The following is a 19,149-nucleotide window of genomic DNA, read 5'->3' as shown; positions in this document are numbered from 1 at the left end:
TAGTCTGCATGCCGTAGGCGCTAAATAAGTGTGCCCCACTCTCCCCATTCAGGCCCCCTGACCTCCACCCTGGGCCTGCCCTGAGTCAGCCCAGGGTGGGCACAGCCCCAAGCATACCCTTCTGCTGACCAGCCCCTGAAGGGCCAGGGACCTGGACAATCCGAGGGGAGAGCCCTGAGGGGCAGGGTGGGGGGGGCTCCCTGAAAACCCCATCTCATGTGGCAGGCAGTTCTGAGCCTGGCAGCTGGACGGCTGGGGGCAGGGAGCGGGGCGTCAGGGTTTCCCCCGCTCAGGGATCCTTCCTGTCCAAGGGGCTGTGGGGCCAGGGCTTGGCGGACAGGACCTCTGCAGAGGCGCCCTGCCCCCACCCCCGCCGGGAGGGATGTCCTTGAGAGGGTGTCCTGCAGGCCCCGAGATAATCCCTGCCTTTGAGAGGCTGTGAGAGGCTGGCCGCGGACTTTCCCACAGCCCCACATAAAGGCCGGCCGCCAGCTGCTCTCCCACAAAAGGCTCCCAGCCTTTCAGGGCCCGGCGGCGGGTGGGGTGAGCAGAGGCGCAGTGCAGCCTACCTGGCCACCCCCAGGCAGAGCTCGCAACCATTGAGGCGGCGCCTGCCCACTGACCACCGGGGGCTGGGAGGTCCCTGGGGCTGGGCACTCGGGAGAGCCCTATGGGGCCACCCAGGCCAGCCACCCACCCCTCCCCTCCCTCTGCTGGAAGCTGGCATGGTTCTCAGACCTGTCACTCATCCTTGGCCTTCTCCCTTGGACCGGCACACTCCCGCTGCTATGCCTGCCTCACCACCAGCCTGCCCTCTCCCACTCCCCCACTGGCCTCAGATCACCATCACCCGCTGGCACACAGCCTTGCTGCTCTCACCTCCTTTTTACTTAGACACCCCCACCTGCCCCAACCCCATTCTGCCACACCATGCAGGTGACAAGAGGGAGACATGGAGAAGGCAGAAGGCTGGGCACAGCCTCCATCTTGACCTCAGCTTCCTCATCTGAGATGTGGGACAGCACTGCCACTTCCCTGGGCTGCTGTAAGAGCCCCCTAAATTCAGATGTTTCAAAATACCAAGTCCTGGAGGAAGCAGGGTGTGGGGTAAGGGAGGAGGGGAGGCAGGGTACCTGGCCTCAGGAATTAACTGCCCAGTGCACATCAGACAAGGACCAGCCTGGGGAGGCCAGGGGAGCTTCCCAGAGGAGGTGGCAGCTGGAGGCTGGCTTCTCAAAAGCAGGGGGAGTGTGGGAACTCTCTGGGGCAGAGGCAATGGCCTCTCGGTGCAGCCCAGCTGGTAGGACCCTTTTCTGATTCAGGCCGTGTCTCCATGGGGCTCCACATTCTGGGGACCCTGCACCAATTGTCGCCCAGTGAGGATGGCCTTCTCCAGAAGGTCCCCTGTCTAGGAGAGCTCTGGGTCAGGTGTGAGCCACTGGAGAGGTTCATAGGAGGGACCAAATGTGTCACCGGTGGACAGACAGCGACCAGAACGTGGCCAGTGGGGACGCCTGTCCTCAGTGTCCGGGAAGGAACTGATCCGTACGCCAAGACCCCGGGGAGGGACACTTTCCCTGGTCCTGAGTCCTGCAAGGCTGCTGGCCGCTGGGGGCCGGGCCATGGGGCTTTGAGGACTGGTATCAGGAGTAGAGATATTCAGCTTGCGCCCACGTGTCCCCCAGCGCCCCGCCCACACCCCCACATGCTGGGGGCGGAGGCACTTCCTTATCCCAGCCAGCGGCCTCTGGCGTCCGAGCTTCATCCAGCTCTGGCCTCCGATTGGCTGCTGAGTGAGCGTGGGGAGGTGGGGAAGCGTGCCTGCCCTTGGGCCCCCTACCCTAGTCCCAGCCCGGTCCCATAAAAGCACCGCCACTACCGCCTTCCTGTCGCCCTCCTGCACCAGGCGCCCCAGCCCTTGGCGTGACCCCGTGAGTACCCCCAGAGTGAACCCTGATCCGAGTCTGGTGAGAGTGCAGCGCAGGGCGTCCCCGGGGGTCCCTGCAGGGTCCGCGGACACCTCGCTACCGCTCTGCTCTTCCTCCTGTTCGAGCAGTTTGCGCGGCGCTCGGTCAGGTCGGAGCCGGGGAAGGGACGAGCTGGAGATGGCGGTGGTACCATCCCTGGTACGCTTTGCGTCCGTCCTGGCGACCCAAACCCGGAGGTCGGGCCCCAGACAGCCCTCGCTCCCCCCCACGCAGTCCCCAGCTGGGCTCACTCTCCCTGACACTGTTCACACTGCGGATGGATCCAGGGAACGCGTGGCCTGCGGCCTCCGAGAAGCCTTCCGGACTTCTCCCTGCCCCAACTGTGGATGGAGACCTAGGTGGAGCGGCAGAGCGCTTTGCGGAAGAACCCCTGCCCCCGCCGCCCCAGAGCCGCAGGCGCACGCACTCCCCTCCCACTAGGCTCCCCTCCCACTAGGGCCCCCTCCCACTAGGTTCCCCTCCCACTAGGTTCCCCTCCCACTAGGCTCCCCTCCCACTAGGCTCCCCTCCCACTAGGCTCCCCTCCCACTAGGCTCCCCTCCCACTAGGGCCCCCTCCCACTAGGCTCCCCTCCCACTAGGCTCCCCTCCCACTAGGTTCCCCTCCCACTAGGTTCCCCTCCCACTAGGTTCCCCTCCCACTAGGCTCCCCTCCCACTAGGTTCCCCTCCCACTAGGTTCCCCTCCCACTAGGGCCCCCTCCCACTAGGTTCCCCTCCCACTAGGTTCCCCTCCCACTAGGGCCCCCTCCCACTAGGTTCCCTCCCACTAGGTTCCCCTCCCACTAGGCTCCCCTCCCACTAGGCTCCCCTCCCACTAGGTTCCCCTCCCACTAGGTTCCCCTCCCACTAGGGCCCCCTCCCACTAGGTTCCCCTCCCACTAGGTTCCCCTCCCACTAGGGCCCCCTCCCACTAGGTTCCCTCCCACTAGGCTCCCCTCCCACTAGGTTCCCCTCCCACTAGGTTCCCCTCCCACTAGGGCCCCCTCCCACTAGGTTCCCCTCCCACTAGGCTCCCCTCCCACTAGGCTCCCCTCCCACTAGGCTCCCCTCCCACTAGGCTCCCCTCCCACTAGGTTCCCCTCCCACTAGGCTCCCCTCCCACTAGGTTCCCCTCCCACTAGGTTCCCTCCCACTAGGTTCCCCTCCCACTAGGTTCCCCTCCCACTAGGCTCCCCTCCCACTAGGCTCCCCTCCCACTAGGCTCCCCTCCCACTAGGCTCCCCTCCCACTAGGCTTCCCTCCCACTAGGTTCCCTCCCACTAGGCTCCCCTCCCACTAGGTTCCCCTCCCACTAGGCTCCCCTCCCACTAGGCTCCCCTCCCACTAGGCTTCCCTCCCACTAGGTTCCCCTCCCACTAGGTTCCCCTCCCACTAGGTTCCCCTCCCACTAGGTTCCCCTCCCACTAGGCTCCCCTCCCACTAGGGCCCCCTCCCACTAGGGCCCCCTCCCACTAGGTTCCCTCCCACTAGGTTCCCCTCCCACTAGGCTCCCCTCCCACTAGGTTCCCTCCACTAGGCTCCCCTCCCACTAGGTTCCCCTCCCACTAGGCTCCCCTCCCACTAGGTTCCCCTCCCACTAGGTTCCCCTCCCACTAGGCTCCCTCCCACTAGGTTCCCCTCCCACTAGGTTCCCCTCCCACTAGGCTCCCTCCCACTAGGTTCCCCTCCCACTAGGCTCCCTCCCACTAGGTTCCCCTCCCACTAGGGTCCCTCCCACTAGGGTCCCAGGTCGGGGCTTAGCCGTGATGGCCAGCTGCAGTGCTCCTCCCGAAGAAGGCAATGTGGTTCCCCTCCTTTTCCCGCCAAGGCTGAGCAGCCCGGCCTGCCACTGTCCGCTGTGGGCCGTGCCCAGGTCTTAAGAGGAGTGCTGGGGACAACGGTTTTGTATATTACAAAGGCGGTAAATGATCAAGTTTGTCCATGGCAGGGAGTGGGGTGGGGTCGGGGCGGGCGTGCCTGGTCATCCCAGCTGGGCCCTGCAGCTCCACCTCTCCGTCTTTCAGGCTGGGAGAGGACTAGATGCTTTATGTTAGAGCGGGAGTGAGGTGGTGGCGTGCTGTGCCCTTGAAGGGCTTGTCCACCTGCTGGACATCAGTGGGCTAAGGGGCGCGTGCCATCCCCGTGGGATACAGGGGTATGCATTGCAGAGGTGCAGGGTTCATACCATATGTGTCTCAGAAACTGGACCACGTGGAGCTTGAATAAAGGTCCTGGTCTGCAGACTCCACCTGGGTCTCTGCCCCACCCTCAAGTGGACCACCACCCCTGAGATTTGGGGTCCCTGCCCAGGGCATGGGGAGGGGTCTGGGCCTCCAGGGGTGGGGCATTGTGCCAGGGTGTCCTGGGCTGGATCCCTGCCCTGCTGACCTCTTCCCTGGAACCGTGGTCATTGCCCAGTCCACTCCCTCAGCCTGTAAGGACAAAGAAGACCCTCTGTCTTCTGGGGTCGCCCTGAGCCAGGCCTCCTAGGGGGAGCCTCCTGTCTCTGGGAGCTCCCTATGGTGCCCTCGATGTGGGTTCTGAGCCAGAGCGACCTTGTCCCCAGTTTACAGCAGATCGTCCCTAGTGTGACCCTGCTGACCCTGCAAAGGACACACCGGGAATTGGGTGGGGGTGGGCTGGTGCCTCTCAGCAGTGGAGACTGGCCCTAACCTCTCTCGCTCCCTTTCTGCCCCTGTGGTGGCCACCCAACATTACTGAGTAGAGCGAGGACTGGGTCTCCCCCAGGTACGTCTTCGTGGACCCCTCAATCTTGCCCCCATCTGTTCCCCACGATTAGAGCCCCCTCCTCCCTTGGCGGCAAGGCTGAGAAGTCACGGGTCCTGGGCCCAGCCCGTGTCCCTCACTGAACTGGTATGGGAGGGGACGCGGGGTCACAATCTTAAAGCGAGTGTGGCCCCAGGCTCCTTCCCCCATCCGCCCCTCCCCTGCTCCTTGACTAAAGCCCATCCAGGAGAGATCAGGGCATAGATCCGGGGTTTGCTGCCCCCTGGCGTCTCCTGGCCTGGTCCTGCTGCTTGGCGGCTCCCAGAAGGGAAGGGACTCTGAGTTCCCTCGCTTCTCAGCAGAAGTGGAGGTGGAGGATCCCTGGGCCCAAGTCCGCCCCAGGCCGGGTGCAGACAGAGCCAGGGGCTGCCCCCGCCTGGGCGGGGCTTCAGTCAAGCTCTGGAAAAGGGGTGAACTATGTGGAGAGCAAGCAGAAGTTAGAGAAGATGGTCAGCGGGCAGAGGTGGTGGCCACAGCAGCGGGCAGCAGCCTCGTGGATGGCGCGGCTGCCTCTGTGCCTGGAGTGGCTCCAGATGATGGGGTTGTGCACCATCTCCCGCTCCAATGGAGGTTCCCACCTCTGAGCCCCTGCTCCACGCTCAGGCTCCAGTTACTCCCCTTACCAGCAGTTCACTCCTCTGGGGGAGGGGCAGCCACCAATGGGCCCCCCCTCTGCCCCATTCCCCAGCATCCAGTAGGTGTTTAATAAATGTGGGTTAAACAGAGCTTGGCTTCCTGGAGGCCTGAGGAGCCTGGACTCAGGGTAAGGCCCACTGGCTCAGAGCCCTCCAATTTCCCTATCAGAGGCGGGCAGAGACCCTCAGCTGTGGAGCGGGTGACTGCCTGGTTCCTGGGCCCTGGAGGGCCCCCCTCCCCGCCAGCTTCTCTGGGGACCTTGGTCCTGGGGCGGGGCTGGGGCCGTGGTCACGGTCCTCTGCTTCTGGGTCAGTTGGGCAGTGGGTTATTGTGGCTGGCTGGCGAACCCAGGGAGCCAGTTTGCCATGTGTCAGCTATCTCAGCAGCAGAATGTGGGGGTAGGTTGACCACGTCCACGGCACAGGTGGTGGAGACTCAGGGCTGCCTCACAAGTGCTGTTCAGAAGGGCAGGAACACATGAGTTGGGTGTGGGGAGCCTCTCACCAGGCTGTGGCCACACAACATTCCCCTCATGTCCCAGGTTTTCTTTGTGAAATGAAGCCCGTGACCACATTGAAACAAAGGAGACAGGCCGGGGTGAGCATCTTTTAAATGTCCTGATAACAGTTTGGGGGAAGGACATGATCATGGTTCACATTTAAAAAGGAAACCATAGCTCTTGAAGGTGGACAACACCAGCTCCCAGGCCCCGGGGCCCCACCCTCCAGCGTCACCTCCTGGAGGCAGTGGTTCCTTTTTCTGGCCAAGGAAGGAAGCTGGAGCAACAACCCGGGGTGGCACCTTAAAGGTGTAGGGTCCACAGCCCAGGAGGCTGGACAACTGGCCATCTCTTCCGGCACGTAGTGTGCAGACCTTTAGTTCACATGCTTCCCTTTTATTTATATTCTTTTAGTTGATGTTTTGTTTGGAGATAATTCACAGGGAATTGTGCGAAACAACACAGAAGGAGCTCATGCACCCTTCACCATCAGTAACACCTCACAAAACGATAGTGCAGAGGGACTTCCCTGGCCGGCCAGTGGATAAGAATCCATGCTTTCATTGCAGGGGTGAGGGGGTGTGGGTTTGACCCCTGGTCTCGCATGTTGCATGGCACGGTTGGGGGTGGGGGGACCAACTATAGTACAGGGATCAGATTAGGGGTGCTGATTGGGTCCAGATGCAGAACATTCCAAAACCGCGAGGATCACCCCTGCTTTCTTTGCAAACAAAATGTTATTGAATCATTAATTTCAGATTGTGATAAAACATACATACATACTTTAAGTTACCACCTTAGCCATTTCTAAGTGTGTAATTCTGCTACCTTAAGGATATAAATATGGTTGTGCAGCCATCAGCACTATCTGTCTCCAGAACTTTTTCATCATCTCCATAGAAACTCTGTCCCCATTGAGCACTCACTCCCCTTCCCCCTCTTCACCTGCTATCTCTGTGGACTTGGCTGCTCTAGACACTCACGTGACTGGAGTCATTCAGTGCTTGTCCCTTGACGTCAGCTTGTCACGTAGCATCATGTCCTCAAGGTTCATCCACACTGTGGCAGGTGCCAGAGCTCTATCCCTTCTTCTGGATGAATAACTCTCCCTTGTATGGGGGTGCCATTCCTCTGTGGCTGGACTCCCAGTGTTTTCCACCTTTTGGTGACTAACTCTGCTGTGCCACGTGAGTGTACAGAGTGCTGGACAGGCCCCTGGAGGCAGGACTAGACCTGATTCATTTCTGAATCCCACAGTCCAGGGCTGAGGAGTGGGGGCCCATTGTGGAGGGTGGGGAGTTGGGGGTGCAGCAGGCGAGGGATACCTGACAAGGCTTCCTTCTGGGGACAGTATGGGGCTCCCAGGGCTGTCCTGGTCACCTGGCCTTGACCAGCAGCGAATGTTAATCCATGTCCTCATCAGCCTTTTTCTTGTAAAAGTGAAACATGTAGTTCCCCAAACTCACAGCCTGCAGAAGAGGATAGAGAAGAAAGTGGAGGTTGTCTGTGTCAGCCCTTCTCCCTCCCCCATACTCCCATCCCTCCATCCCCCATCCCCAGATCCAGAAGCTTTATCAGGCAAAGGGGCCCATGGTGGGTGCCTTCCCTGAAAAACGGTGTCCCTACCCAGGGGGATTTGATGAGGAGTTTTACAGCAGTGGTTCAGGGGTGGGATTGCTAATAAGGATCAGGGTGCGGGCAGGGCCTCAGTTACTGTCCTCCATTGTCCCCTTCCTTCCCTGATTAGCAACTGTCTGAATCTGCTCTTTGAAACTCAGGGAAGGTCATAGAGGCTGGAGTCTATTCCTTACAAACAAGAAATGGTGCACACAGAAAGGCTTCTGTGCCTGGGAGCCCCAGAGGCTCTGATAGGTTTCACTGTCAGGGACAAGGCAAGTCGATGATGGAGCATCTCAGTACATCCCGCTGAGCGGGTGGAGCGAGGCTGGAGCTGAGGCTGAGGCAGGAAGCAGCAGCAGTCGCTGCATCAGCAGGGTCACTTCTGTGGCCCGACTGCAATTGTGTTCCGTCTGCAGTCAGACCTGGTCGACGTGTCTTTGCGGGCATTGGCTGTGCTGTGCTGCTGTTCTGTTCACTGGGAGAGCAGCCAGGCGGGCAAGCAGCTATCCTCGGCCTCACTGTTACCCGTCGGGTTTGTTCTGAGTCTCTGTTCGGTGCCAGGTGCTGGGGACACAGACAGCACTGAATCGAGGGAGAAAGTTCGTGGCCCTCGGGGATTGCATTCTGCTCTGTGTCTGTTGGCCCTGTGTCCCATCTACTCTGGATTCATGTGTTGAAGTGCTGACCTCCTGCGTGGCTGCATCTGGAGACAGGCTCTCAGGAGGTGGGTAGAAGGGAAGGGCGCTGGTCCCAGGGGACTGGTGTGCTCCTAAGAAGAGAGACATGGGGGATGTGGGTGAGGATGTGGCAAGAAGGCAGCCATCTGCGAGCCAAGGAGGGAGGCCTCAGGCCGACCCTGGACACCTTGATCTCAGACCTCCAGCCTCCAGACCTGTGAGAAATGATTTTTTCTTGTTGAAACCCTCCAGACTCAGGTACATTGCCATGGCAGCCCTCACCACTAGCCCCGCCCCCTTTCCAGGCAGGCCCCTGCCCCATCCAAGCATCCCTGATCTCTTTCTTTTTTTTTTTTTTTTCCTGATCTCTTTCACTTGGGGTGATGTCTGCCTGCTCCCAGATTTCACAGCAGTGCAGTCATGCAGCCTGGCTCTTCACTCAGCATAGTGACTGCAGGGTTCCTTTGATGCTGTATGCACCAAGATTCATTGTCTTATTGCTGAGTAGGGTCCCATTGTACGAATATGCCATGCTTTATGTGTCTACTCACCTGTCTGGGTGGTTTCCGGCTCTTGGTGATTACTGGGAAAGCTGCTCTGAACTTCTGTAAACAAGTTCTGATGTGGACGTGCATGCGGGCTAGGTTGCTTCAGTCGTGTCTGACTCTGCCACCCCATGGACTGTGTGTCACCCTCCAGCCTCGTCTGTCCATGGGATCCTCCAGGCAAGAATACTGGAGTGGGTTGCCATGCCCTCCTCCAGGGGATCTTCCCCACCCAGGGATCAAACAAGTGTCTCAGATCTTCTGCATCGGCCGACGGGTTCTTTACCACTAGGACCACCTGGCAAGCCCTCTGGTGTGGACATGTCTTCTCATTTCTCTTCCTTACTTACCCAGGAGGGGAATTGCCCGGTCCTGTGTTAGGTGTGTCTGTAAGTTCGTAACAACTTGCCAATCCATGGCCCAAAGTGGCCGTTCCATGTTCCATTCATCCCTGGGAGTGCTGAGATTCCCAATGGGTCTGTGTGCTCGTTAGCATTTGGTCAGACGTTAATCTTGGCTGTTCCGTTGGTTTCAGTTTGGGTTTCCCTGTTGACTCATGATGTTTTGCCAGTGCTCTCTATGCATCTTGGGTTTGAAAGATTTGTTCGAATCTCTGCAAATTGGATTGTCTTACTGTAACAGTTCCCTGGTGGCTCAGATGGTAAAGAATCCACCTGCAATTCGGGAGACCTGGGTTTGGTTTCTGGGTTGGGAAGATCCCCTGGAGGAGGGCATGACAACCCACTCCAGTATTCTTACCTGGAGAATCCCCATGGACAGAGAAGCCTGAAGGGCTCCAGTCAATGAGGTTGCAAAGAGTCAGACATGACTGAACGACTAAGTGCAGACACTGTAACAGTTATATCTTTTGGCTCCAGGATGTTAATGTATGTGATGTGAGTATTTTTTCCCTGCAGGTGGTTTGCCTTTGCTCCAGCCCCTCTACAGGTTGGGCCATGACCAGCAGCATTGCCACCCCCTCCAGATCTCACCAAGAGTGGACCCGGCCACACTGCTTAGCGCACATTCTTCCTCACTGTACACCTTTCTCGCCTTGTCTCCCGGACTCCCAGGGCTCCTCTTCATCCTTCAGAGCCCTGCCTGGCGTCTGCTGCCCAGAAGTGAGCCTTCACCACATGAAGCTACTTCAGCTTTTTAAAAAAATTTATTTTTTTTAAAAAAGATTTACTTATATTTTTGGCTGTTCTGGGTCTTTGTTGCTGTGCACTGGGTTTGTCTAGTTGCAGCAAGTGGGGGCTATTCTACTTGCTGTGCGAGAGCTTTCCATTGAAGTGGTTTCTCTTGGAGCATGGGCTCTAGGAGCTCAGGCTCAGTAGCTGTAGCTCGTGGGCTTAGTTGCTTCACGGCACGTGGGATCTTTCCTGACCAGGGATTGAACCTGTGTCCCCTGCACTGGCAGCAGACTTTTAACCACCAGATCACCACAGAAGCCTTACTGTGACTTTTAGACTTCATCTCCTCACTAGACCATGAGCCCAGGAGGCCATCCAAGGGTTTGCAACCCAATGCTGGGGTGTGGTGGGGAGGGGGCGGGGCAGGGGGAGGATGGTCCAGCCAGCAGTGCGGCTCCCTATTCAGGCTTCAACTCGCTAATGCATGTGGGTAATGTTGGAGCAGTCCAAGCACGAGTTGGAAAAGAATTTCCAGACACAGAGCATTTCAGAAGGGAGTGAGTTTATTAAGAACAAAGAGCAGAAATAATGTGGGCACTGCGCGTACAGCGGGCTGACCTCTTGACAAGCCAGGAAAAGTGGACAGTTTTTGTGGGTTAATAGCCAATTGTTATAGCAAAATTCCTACTGGATGGTTGGCATTAGGTAATTGGCTGGGGAGCTATAGGGTGCTTACTGGAGTGGGCATCTTTGCCTAATGGGGAGTCAGGAAGCTCCTTAGTGATCATCAGGGGCTTTTGGCAACAGTTACAAAGGGGCTCAGTCAGTTTCAGAGGTGACCTTGGTTCTGGGCTCTGCTTCTGTGGCCTTGGGGGGAGGCTTCCACAGGTAAGTCCAGCTCCTTGCTGTGCCTCAGTTTTCCTACCTGCCCAGCATGGGCAGGGTGAATGAAATGATCTCTGAGGATGTATCAAATGTGGGGGGGATTCAAGATGTTGAGGTACCTCTACCTGGAGGAGCACCCCAGGAGGTGAGAGGACAGTGAAGGCGTGGGAGGGAGCAGAGGAGGTGCTAGTGCCCCAGACCAGGCCCTAGGCCCCTGCCATACTACTGGGGTTCCAGAATATTCTAAAGCACTACTCAGAGTCCATCATGGGCAAGCCAAGGCTGCAGGGGGGTGCAGCCTTCACTGGAAACCCGCAGGTGCCTGCAGGCAGTGAGGAGACAGTGTCTGTGAAAATTGGGGCAGGAGCCCAATCTGATGTACCCTCCCAGGAGGACGAGAGCTGTGCTGGTGGGCATCTCACAGGGGCTCCCAAGCCACTGGGTTGTATTCCTTCCACGCTGCCTCCAACTCCTGGAGTCCGTGGGGTTGGAGGTCGGGCTGGGGGCCAGCTCTGCCTCTGAGCTCTGGGAAGCTTTGCGGAACAGGAAGTGGTCAATCCCTGCCCCACCTCCATGACTGAACCCCTGCCATATCCCAGGCTCTCCTCCTCAGGCTCCCCTGGAAATGGAAGTAGGTGGTGACCATGAGCACGTGGTGGGTGCTAGCCAGTTCTACCAGCAGAACTCCTGCCTGGGGAGATCTGGGCAAAACTGGCTGACCCATGTGCCTGCAGCCTGGGGATGTGACCTTCCCATGGAGTCCTGCCCTCCCAGCGTCCTGCTCTGTGGAAGGCGGGGCTCCTCACACCCTCCTTCTGCAGCCCAGAAGTCCCTGCCCCCAGGCCTACTTCTTGTCCATCTGAGGACTGCCGAGGAGCTGAGAAGTCTGGACCCACTGGATGGGAAGATTGGGGTTCGGGTCTGAGCACAGCTGGCTGGGGTTACAGGGGAGACTCTGGGCAAGGCCTGTCCATTTCTAAGCCCCATCTCCCCTTCAGCGAAGTGGAGCAAAACTGTCCAGTCTAGCCCTTTTCCAGAGACAGGTGGGGGTGGACACAGTGGGGAGCCCCTGTAGTCATCAGAGATGGCTCAGTACACCCTGCTGCAACTCATGGGTCCTCTGGTGGTCGGGAAGGAGCCACCCTCTGCAGAGCTGAGGGAAAAGGGGTAAACAGCCAGAACCACAGCCTGGTAGAGGTGGGGACACGTACTGGGCACACTGCATGGGGGCTGCCGGTGCTTCTCTGGAGGACTGGTTACTGTTTCTGCAGAGTCTGAGACAGGTAAGGGGGAAGCCAAGCTGAGCTCCTTTGGTGGGCTCAGTGTTGTGGGGAAGAACAGGTGGGCTCTCGGGGGGTCAGAGCAAGGGGAGGCGCAGATGACCTTTGGGGGTCATCTGCTTCTATAGGAACTCTAATGCATGAGGGAGCGGCCAGGAAGCTGGTTCCCTGAGTGAGGCAGAGGGAGGATCTGTGATTGTGGGGGGCCTCACCTCTCCACTTACATGCCCCTCCCCATGTGGCTCAATCAGTAAAGAGAACTTCTGCAATGCAGGAGACCTGGGTTCAATCCCTGGGTCGGGAAGATCCCCTGGAGAAGGTCATGGCAACCCACTTGGTACCCTTGCCTGGAGAATCCCATGGACAGAGAAGCCTGGCGGGATACAGTCCATGGGGTCGCAGAGAGTCAGACTGAGTGACGAACACTTTCACTTTCCCTCCTTTGGCCTGGTCAGCTCCTGCCACCGACACAGGCTGCTCCCCTCCCAGCCTGACACTGGTCTCCCCACCTCTCCCTTGAGCATAGCCTGCACCTGACTCTGAGCTGTCACCGAGGGGCCTGCTCCCCTGGCAGCTGTGGGCCCAGGGGACACTGGGGACTGGGGAGCAAGCCCTTCCTGCCTCAGGTGACCCCTGTGTGGCTTTCCAGGGCACTGCAGCCAGGGTCTGAAGGGTCCTGAGGGGGAGCATGGAGCCTCTGCGAGTTGGGGGTCTACCACTCTGGTGCCCGGGGCCCAAGGCTGACAGTGGGAGCATGGCGAGACCCCTGAGCCTCCGCCTGTCCCACCAGCCAGCCCTGTCCCCACTCCTGCCCCTTGGGTGCACCCCAGTGACCCCCTCCCTCCCCAGTCCCTGCCTGGGCCATGTCCCACCTCACTTGGCCTCTGTCCCCCAGTATCCAGATCTCCTGGACTGATTCATGTTGCTGGTGCCCAGTCCTTTGACCTCAGGAGAGCCACACCCACCCTCAGCAGCAGACCCCTCTGTGGGTCCCTCCCCAACAGCTCCACTCAGGGGTCTCAGGTGACCCCACTGCAGGTAAGGGCGCTCCCTGGCCTGGCGGCACTTAGCTGGAGTGTGCTTTGGGGTGGGGCCCTGTGGCTGGCACCCATCTCCACCCCCAGCTGGCAGCCGGTCCTGGGTGATAAGCCCAGATACTCCTGCAGCTGGGTGGAGACCACCTTCTTCTGGCCAGTGTGGCTCCCCTGCCAGTCCAGTCGTCACTCCTCAGGGAGGCCCCTGACGGCCAGGCAGAACCTGCTCTGGAACTAGGACCCCCGGCAGGGCTTCTCCCAGCCTCTGGCCCAGAGCAGTCTGTCTCTCCTGCCTGCTGGGCCTGCTGAGCCCCAGGCCCAGCGCATGCCTGCAGGGAGGCTGATGGGCTGTCCAGCCTGGAGGGCTTTGGGATCCCTGGGGGTGGGGTTCCCACTCTGCCACAGGGAGGCTGCGGCCTGAGCAGGGTAGTCATACTCAGCCATTCCTGGAGCTGGTCCTGGGTCCACTGTGGCATTTCTACAGAGCGTGGTCAGCAGCAGGGCTCCTGCCCCAATTCACAGAGATAGAGACTGAGGCCAGTACCATCTCCCTTAGGCGCTGTACCTCCTCCTCCTGCATCACCCTGCCCTGGTGATGATCCTGGGCAAAGAGGAGGAGATGGGGCCTGAGTGCTGCCTGAGAGCAGCCCTGAGGGTACCTCCTCTGAGGGGCTGTTTCTGGGGGTCAGCACTATGGGCTGAGGGCAGACACCCCACCCCTCCCAGTCCAGGTGCACCTCCATTCACAGCGCCCACCAGCAGCGGCATGAAGCTTCTGACAGGGGCACAGATAGGGGCACCCCCTGTGGCTCCCATTCTTTCCCCTGAGATTCTCACAGCTACACTGCACAGGGGACCTGGCCTGGGTACCTGCCATTTCATTTGTGGCCAGAACCTGGGGCTCAAAGCGGCCCCTGTGAGAGAACCAGGCCCCAAGAGGACCTGACATTCTTGCAGAATGATCTGACATACCCCAGCAGGCTCACTGTGGGGCTAGGAAGAGCTCAGGTGTCTTTAGGTCCCTGTGGATGGGTCGTACCTGCCAGAAGTATCCAGGTGGCTGTGGTGGGTAGGCTCCCTTCTGCCCTGTCAGCCCTGAGTGCCCTGGACCCCTGGGCGGCAGGGTACCAGGTGAAGCAGCCCTAGGGGGAGTTTCCTGGTATGCTGTGTGCTCCCTGCACCCTGGGGAAGTCCACCATCCCCCTCAATGCCTGATCAAGGGTCTGCAGTGCCGTCTGTGACCCAGGTAGGAAGCTGACCCTAACCCCGAAATCCTGCTGCCAACTGACGCACGTCCAGGCAGACGTGCTTCAGCACAGAGGGTACCACATGTGGCTGCCACCAAGACGACTTCTGTGATAGCAGGAATGGGGATGACTATCCTGGGGCTCGCCCCGCGCCATCTGCAGAGGAGGCCAGAGGTCTCAGGAGAGAGGTGAGCCGGAGGGGCTAGGCACCCCGGTCCCCAGGTCTCTGGGCAGCGCAAGAGCAGCCTAGTCCCCTGAAACCCTCTGGAGACACAGACTGTAGACCCAAGCCAGAGGGGGCAAGCCCAGCGCCCCCTCCTGACCTGGGTCCTTGGGCCCCTCTTGTTGCTCAGGCACTGAGTGGTAGGACAGGCTGTGAAAACTGCCCTCCTGGGATCTTCTCTCCTGACAGAACCCTGGAGGAGTGCCAGCCCCAGACCCAGTAGGTGGTCCTCGTGGTCTTAGCCCCATGTTCCTGGGAGGTAAGGGCCCTCCCCCAGCAGAAAGCCCACAGGCCTCACCCTGGCTGCTCCCCGTTGTGTGCCAGCATCTAGAAGACGTCACCTGCACCCTGGGCTCATACACACATCACCCCAGCAGAGAGAGCCAGAGCCAGCAGGTACCGGTTACCTGGAGGTGGATGATGGCCCCTCCGTGGAGTGGATGCAGAGGGGGTGCTGCTGCCCCTCCTGTGGTTCTGAGGTCAGGACTGGGGGAGGGCTCCAGGGGTCCTACAAGGGAGGTTCTGGAAGTGAGGACCCTTCTCCTGCAGCGGGACCCCCACACGCTGATCCCCTGGCCCCCGAGCGGACCTGGGTGCTCAGAGACTCTGGAGGGAGCCTGGGGTCACCGGGCGGGGGGGTACTGCCACAGTAAGGGAGTCTGAGGGTCCTCTCTCCCCACTGTGCACCGCCTTCCTCTTCCCAGGTCTGTCCCTCTGTCTGTGGCGTCAGCTCCAACAGTTTCCATCCCTGACACGGTTCTCTCCATACTCCTCCTCTGGGTCTGTCTCTCTCCCACTCTGGGTCTTGAGGCCTCACTCTCCTCTCTTCCTTGCCCTCCCCTTTCCCATCTCTCCTTCCTCACTATGTCCTGTTCTCCCTCCTCCAGCTCCCTCCTCTCGTCCCCACCCCCACCTGCCACCCTCCACCCCAGCATGGGGACCGGAAAGTCAGATAGACCAGCATTCACACCCAGAGCTGCCCACTAACCATGTCGTCCAGGCCACTGCCTCCGCCTCTCTGAGCCCAGCTGTGGGGTGGGGACCCTTGTGGGCACATGAGCCGCAGGCCATCCAGCTGCCTTATTCAGGGAAGAAAATCAATGGATAAAGAGCTTGATGTGAAATAGGATATTTACACAGTCTCAACATGTCTCCTAGAGCAGGCTCATCACTGGGAATGAGTCATGAGAAGTCCTTGCTTCTCATGACTTCCCAGAAAGTCAGGAGAAACAGATTTATAGAATCTCAAATAATCTCCCCCCAAATATATCTCTTTAAAATTAAGTTTTGGTCATGCTGGGTCTTTGTTGCCGAGCAGACTTTCTTGGGTTGTGGTGAGTGGGGGGCTGGTCTTTGTTGCAGAGCCCAGACTTCTCATTGCAGTGGTGGAGCGTGGGCTCCAGGCCCAAGGGCTTTCGTGGCTGTGGCTCCCAGGCTCTAGAGGGTGGGCTCAGTAGCAGTGGCACACAGGCTTAGCTGCTCCACGGCACGTGGGATCTTCCTGGACCAGGGATCGAACCTGTGTCTCTTGCATTGGCAGGCAGATTCTTTACCATTGAGCCCCTAGGGAAGTCCCAAATATATCTTTCAATAACAGAGGGGAATTCCCTGGTGGTCCAGTGGTTAGAACTCAGGGCTTTCACTGCTGTAGGCCCTGGTTAGAGACCTAAGGGGGCTTCCCGGTTGGCTTCAACAGTAAAGAATCTGCCTGCAATGCAGGAGACCTGGGTTCGATCCTTGGGTTGGGAAGATCTCCTGGAGGAGGAAATGGCAACCCACTCTAGTATTCTTGCCTGAGAAATCCCATGGACAGAGGAGCCTGGCAGGCTACAGTCCGTGGGGTCGCAAGAGTTGGACACGACTTAGCAACTAAATCACCAGAGGAGCCTGGTGGGCTACCGTCCATGGGGTCCTAAAGAGTTGGACATGACTGAGTGACTAAAGCTTTCACCTTTTCTGGAGAACTAAGATCCTGCAAACTTCGTGGCCAAAACCCAACCAACCAACAAAACAAAGAAACAAAACATAACAAAAAAGGAAATGGAGCTGAACATGACTCTAGTTTAGAAATCCCTTCCAAATGTGATATCCCTATGAGGCTGCATTCATGCCCATCCCGTCCAGTCCAGCCCCAGGAGGGAGGGGCCCACAGGCCTGTCCTCCTGATGAACTGGGGCTCAGGGGGCGGGGGAACAGGGGGATGTGGTGCCACGAGGGGCTGGTGGCTGCCGCCTCACAGGGCTGGCTCAGTGTTTGCGCTGCTCAGGGGTGAGGGGAGGGCTCAGGCTGCCTGTGGCTGATGGGGAGGTGGGTGGTGGTAGGGGCAAACCCTTTGAGTAGGAGCTCCTTTCTCTGTAGGGTGGAGTCTGAATCAAGCTCAGGAGGGGTCCCACCAGCTCATCTTGCCCTTACACTTGGGCCTGGGTGACCTGAAGCCTCCAGCAGGCACGATCAGAGATACCTCAGGCATCTGTGTCCTGGCCCCTTTGTCAGCAGGTCGGTCCCTCCCAGTGACCTCGGTTGCTGTGTCCTCCACAGCCCCTGCAGTGACATCCAGCAGGGCTTGCAGCTCCTGGGGAGCCGTGTCCACTTTTTATCCTGCGGGATGTATTCATTAGGCTTGGCCCAGCTCCAGCCCCCAGGGACCCTCAGGGCCCCTGTTTCCAAGGGAGGAGTTGGGTCTCTTTTCAAGGTTTGCAGGCAGGGCTGTAGACAAAGGGCCCAAGAGCACTAGAGGCCTGGGAGCTTCTGCCCATCCTAGTAGCATCACCTGAGTTGGGGGGACAGGTATTATCACCTGGAGAGAAACTCACTCTCTCTCATGGGTCTCCTGCGAAACAGATACACCTGTCAGGAGGGGCCAAGCAAAGATGGGGGCCTCTCCCCAAGAAACTGACCCTTTCAGAGACAGGTGAGGCCAGGGGGACAGGGCTGCTTGCCAGCGTGACCCCCAATGGCCCAGGGCACATGAAGAGATACAGGGGCAATCCTGCCTACTTCCTCACTGCCAAACCCTGGAGCCTAGCTTGCCCCAATCTGACCATCAGACACAGAGTAGCGGGTCAGCACTTCAGCGAGGAGGGCCCCCCCACCTTTCAAGGAGGACATTGGGTGCTGCCTGGCTGGCCTACTTGGAGCCTGGAACCCGGGCAACCCACGTTGAGGACATAGCAAGGATATGCTGACACACCCTAAGATGACTGCTGACCTCCCTAATTTGGCTATCATTGCTGAGAATCTGCTCCTCTTCGGGTGTGCATGGGGCTTCTTAAAGCCAGAGCTGGGTCTACGCAGCCCAGATTGTGGTGTCCAGCTGGGATCTGGCGCAGACGAGGAACCCAGGGCAGGACAGGAAAGAGGAGAAGGGAATAAATGAACAAACCGATAAAGGAGTGAAGCACACCTGGGCTCTTGGTGGGGACACAGCCCTGCTCACAGGACTGCTTCATCTTTATCCCAGTGCCTCTCCCAGCTGCTTACAGCCTGCCCTGTGCCCCCACTGCCCCCTGAGGGTGGACAGGAGCTCGAAGTCCGTGGCAGTGAGTGGGCATCAGGGAGGCAGAAAACTCCCTGGGCAGAGGCTTCCGCATCCTGTCCCCTTTGCCATTGAGAGACCCCATGACACAGTGGCTCTGGCTCCTCGGGAGGTCCGCATTCCCAAGGGGCAAGGAATGCTGGGGGGGACTCTTGGGGTCTGCCTCCTCTGGGTCTGAGGGATGGAGCTTGGAGTATCTCTGGGCTGTAACTCCCGGGGACCTGAGCCCGGATGGCCCACAGCTTTGCTCACCAGGTGGCTTTCTGGTTTTCAGGCCTGGCCAGTGTATCATGCCAAGTCCCAGACAATAAACGCTCCAGGAGGAACGTGTCCTATGCCGTTGTGCTGTTGGTCCCAGGGCTTGCTTCCGTCTCAGAAGGGCTGCTGCACCCTGGAGAGACGAGAGGTGGGGTGTGGAGCAACACCCATGACACCTGGGTGCCCGATGCCCAGAGAGCCCTGAGGTACCATAGCCTCCCGGGGTTGCACACCTGGATTCGGGAACTGTGACATTTCCTGTTGTTTCTCCTTCCCTGGTGGACAAGGGGCTCCCTGCCGCTGTCAGTCTCTGCATGGCCTTTTCTTCCTGCCTTCAGTACCCAGGAAATGAAATCCTTCTCTTTTTGACACAGTAACTCAATTTTGGACTTCTAGCCACTCCAGCACCCTCATCCTTCCAGGCCCAGCAGCAGGTTGGAGGCAACAGCAGCCATCTTGGGCCTTCGTGTTCCCCCTATTGGGAGCCCTGTGGAATACAGTGAGGTAGCAAGAGGGGGCGGCCCTCTTCCCAAACCCCAGGTGGGCTGCTGGCTGTTGCTTCCTTCTCCAGCCGAGTCTGGGGCCTGGAGCCGCCAGAAACCCCAGACTCTCCGCGGGGGTCAGGGGACACCCAGGTGAGACTCCGCTGTCCAGCTTGCCTTGGCTCCACCTCTCACCCTCCGTGCTAAGGGCCCTCGCTGCTAAAACTGAGCGATACTGGAAGGCGTCGCAAGGCTGTCGCGAGGAATGACAAATTCACAAGGCGCCTAGCAAACTGCTGTTGTTTCTTTCAGGTCTATTTTACCCAAAGTTTGGGAGTTA

General features: G+C 59.0%; 1 long non-coding RNA gene across 1 annotated transcript; it reads left to right on the top strand.

Moving 5' to 3' along the window:
* The first annotated feature begins 1,838 nt into the window (after positions 1–1,838).
* On the top strand, positions 1,839–9,926 carry LOC105609715 (uncharacterized). Its single transcript, XR_001435414.3, has 2 exons — positions 1,839–1,931; positions 9,650–9,926. It is a non-coding gene; the product is annotated as an uncharacterized LOC105609715 (long non-coding RNA).
* Positions 9,927–19,149: the final 9,223 nt, after the last annotated feature.

This window comes from Ovis aries, chromosome 12, assembly GCF_016772045.2.
Source record: "Ovis aries strain OAR_USU_Benz2616 breed Rambouillet chromosome 12, ARS-UI_Ramb_v3.0, whole genome shotgun sequence".
NCBI classification, from domain to species: Eukaryota; Metazoa; Chordata; class Mammalia; order Artiodactyla; family Bovidae; genus Ovis; species Ovis aries.
The sequence above is the reverse complement of the archived record's forward strand: the minus strand, read 5'-3'. Positions and strand labels throughout refer to the sequence as shown.